The sequence below is a fragment of the Idiotropiscis lumnitzeri genome, chromosome 18, assembly GCF_059441095.1.
Source record: "Idiotropiscis lumnitzeri isolate Australia: NSW breed Sydney's pygmy pipehorse chromosome 18, RoL_Ilum_1.0, whole genome shotgun sequence".
Lineage (NCBI taxonomy): Eukaryota > Metazoa > Chordata > Actinopteri > Syngnathiformes > Syngnathidae > Idiotropiscis > Idiotropiscis lumnitzeri.
In genome coordinates, this window is record NC_142408.1 from 8,326,236 (window position 1) to 8,329,799 (window position 3,564).

The following is a 3,564-nucleotide window of genomic DNA, read 5'->3' on the forward strand; positions in this document are numbered from 1 at the left end:
TAACAACAGCATCACGTCATCACGGTTATCATATAATATCCTTCATTGTTTAGTAATAAAACCAATCCCGCACCCTTGGGACGGGTGCCATTTTTAATTAGATGACATATTTGCGTGAAAGTATGAGTCGTGTGGGCGGAGAGCTCAGTGGAATATAACCGTCACCGGTTGTGATGGAGGAGAGAGTTTTTCAGTTCTTGTTTGCCGTGCTGACAGCACATAAATACGACCGAGCCGTTATTGAGACGGAAAACCATTTATTTTATAAATAATGATGACATCTGACAATCTTTAAAGTGGATCTGGAGAGCTTTGTAGGCAGATCTCGCACCTTCATTGAAATTCCAATGTCATGTCACGCAACTGGCTGCCAGAAATGGTCCAGTTGAGGCCAATCAAGAACAGAGGAGGATCATTCAAATAGTCGCGTAGGGGAAGATTTTTAGTCCAAATGGAGCTGCTGTACCCCACACTTAGAATTTATATGCACAAATCACAAACAACAGTGACATTACCAAGAAATTTATGAAAAGAAAAGAAAAAAAAACTGTTCAAGGCTGACAGCTACAGAATTGAAGGATCTGCAGGGATATCTGGCAAGTACTGGCTGTTTAAAACATGACAACAATCTCCCGTCTTCTTCATATGACCGAATCGTTATCTTGCATAGAAAATAAACAAACAAATGCACATGTGAAAATATGTTATGGTTCGATGAAGACAAGGTTGAATTTTTTTTTTGGTCATTCTCACCAGAATGCGTTCCTTTATAATTATACGTTTAGCAAGCTTAAGGAATGTGCAGCTCTCTGGTACAATGTACAACGATATAATTTACAGGTTAATATTTGCAATCCCTTTTTTTATTCTCGAGCTTTTGAGTCTGTCTAATCATCAAAGTGTATCTAATTCAGTGTTAGCGAATGCATCCGTCAAGCGGTGCATTAAATGAACATCAAAAAGTGCCTGAGTCTTGCGTCTGTGACAATCCTGGCAAAAAAAACAAAACATCAACATCAAAGTGTATTCAGCCGTCGCACGTGGGCGTGTTGGACAGTTACCTACACTGTGACAGAGCTGTTGTCATTTACATAGCATGGAGGCGCAATCAAAAGGCAGACCTATCAAAACACTGCCAAGAATCCCTCCCCCCCGCCCTCCTCCTCCTCCTCCACTCCAGTTCTAGATCCGTGCATCACCCTTGGATATACCATTCACTTTCTGTCTCCTCCTTGTCAGAAATGGAGCATTTTATCAGTGTGCTCAGGATTCGCCAATCGGCAAACTCTATTGTACAACGGGGTCAGGGGCAGGTCAGCGCCCAGGATTCCCAAGAAAGAAAAGACTGTGTCCTGGCTATGCCCTTCTGTCATGCCTCTCCTCATCTCTGTCCACTCTGCACCCTGCCCCCTCAAGACCGGAGACACTCTGGAGGTCAGCAGCCTATTTACGAAGACACTTGGCTCTCCACATGGGGTGAGATATCCTTTACGAGAGGCCCTGTCATCTGGACAGTGACTAATGAAGCCGCCTCGGTGACAAGAACAGATGAGCAGCCCGAGGCTGGTTTGGGGTGCATCGCCCCGCTGCTAATGACACCCAAACTGCGGCTGACGCCGATTCCTGCCTCAGCAAGTTTTCAGTGGAAGTCGCATCACATGGAGGTTCTAAGCATCAAACACGCTGGTCTTTGTTTTTTTTTTTTGTATAAAGCGGAGGGCCAAGCAGTCACTGGCAGCAAGTAATTCCCGTACCCTGATGCTTCATTGGCAGCCAAGCAAAGCGGGGAGATGAATGAGCGCAAACAGTCTGATGAAATGTTAATACGGACACTTGGTCCTAAGGGAGGAGCACGACAAATTAAATGACACAGTTTTTGTAAGACAAATGTAATCCTGCTCATTTCTTTTTAGATGAAAAATGATAAAATGTGTGTTGTCATTTTTTATATGTAAAATGTTTAAATTTTTTTAGGATTTACTTGCCATTGTGAAGGTTTTGTCAGGGTAATGACGCCACGTTTCCACAAAAAGTGAACTTTTTGTTCACCATACACCTAACAATGTGTGAAAACAATCCTCAACTTCAGTGTCCCCACTGCCACTTTTAATAGCGATCATTGCGCTTTAAGTAACTCAACATTCGGGAGAGCACAACAAGCGCAAACTGAAGTTGGAACTGATGGAAACTGGATGTGCTAGTGGAAAAAAGGCAAACAAGGATATTACGGAGTTCCAGGAAATAAATCAATCGCTGCATAAAAGCCATGCTTTAGTCCTGAGTGCATGGCAGTTGGATGTTCTGCAGCTGCCCATCCTGCAAAACATGACGAAGCACAGGCTGCTTCCAATGAAATGATCTAGACCAGGGGTGGGCAAACGTTCTGATTGGTGGGCCACAATGGGTTCTAAAATTTGACAGAGTAGATGGATGGAGTGTTTTCGGTAGAAAATAAATACATTTAATTTTAAATGTAAGTGAACAATAGCATTACAACAATATATATGTCTTTGAAAAAACACAAAATTGTGAAAATAAAACATTAACAAGGTTTATTCATCTAATTTTTTTTCAAAAAACGTTTAACGGGCCGCATGTGGCCCCCGGGCTGTAGTTTGCCCACGGCTGACATAGACACATGGAAAATCAGATTTGAAAGCCGATTTGTCAGAGACAATATGCTATGATTCCGTCTGCGACTGCGGCTCCAAGTCAGACGTTAATTTAACAATTTAATGTAGTCATTATTCTTATTTTTATTTCAATCGTTTCATGGAGGGGAGGGGTCAGGGCGGCAACACCTCCCCTGACCACACAACCCCGAAAGAAATTGCTTCATGACCTTTAAATGATCTCAGCCCAACATTATTTACCTCCAGATTAACTCTGTAACATAAAAAAAAAAAAAAAACTGCAGCAGACAAATGCGCCGTCACAGCCTTCCAGTGAACAAGTCACAATCGAAGCATCTGCGCACATTTTGACGTAAATATTTCAACAGTTATGGACTAACCATTCCATCTGCTTGTCGTTCCTGAGTCCCATTCCCCGGTTGTTTTTTTTTCTCCATAACATGATTTATCAGGCGTGGGATCCAGTCTTGTATTTTTTTTTTATCTCCTCATGGCTTTAGTGTCGGGGGTTTTGTTCTTTAATGTGCATATTTCTAAATATATCTAGTTTCCTAGAGAGGCAAAGAAAAAGAGCACACTTATTCTCCCATTCCTCCCCCACCCAACCTGAAGCGCTTATAGCTCAACACCAAGGATGAGAGAGAATATTTAATTCAGAAAGATAAAAAAAAAAGACCCTGAATTGAGTATGCATCCTGGGAGGCCACAACATGCTGCTTTTACTCGAGTGCTCACCTGCTGTGTACACAGACAGGATTGTTTTTCTTGTTTTAATCATTTATTTGGAAACAATAACATTTGAAATGACAAAGTTTTTCATAATTGAAAGTAATAAGGTTTTTTTTTTTTTTGTGCACTTACTTGCATTGGTTTGGTGCATACTAGACATTAATTAGTGTGGAAATCTTGAAGTGCATAATTTAGCATCTAT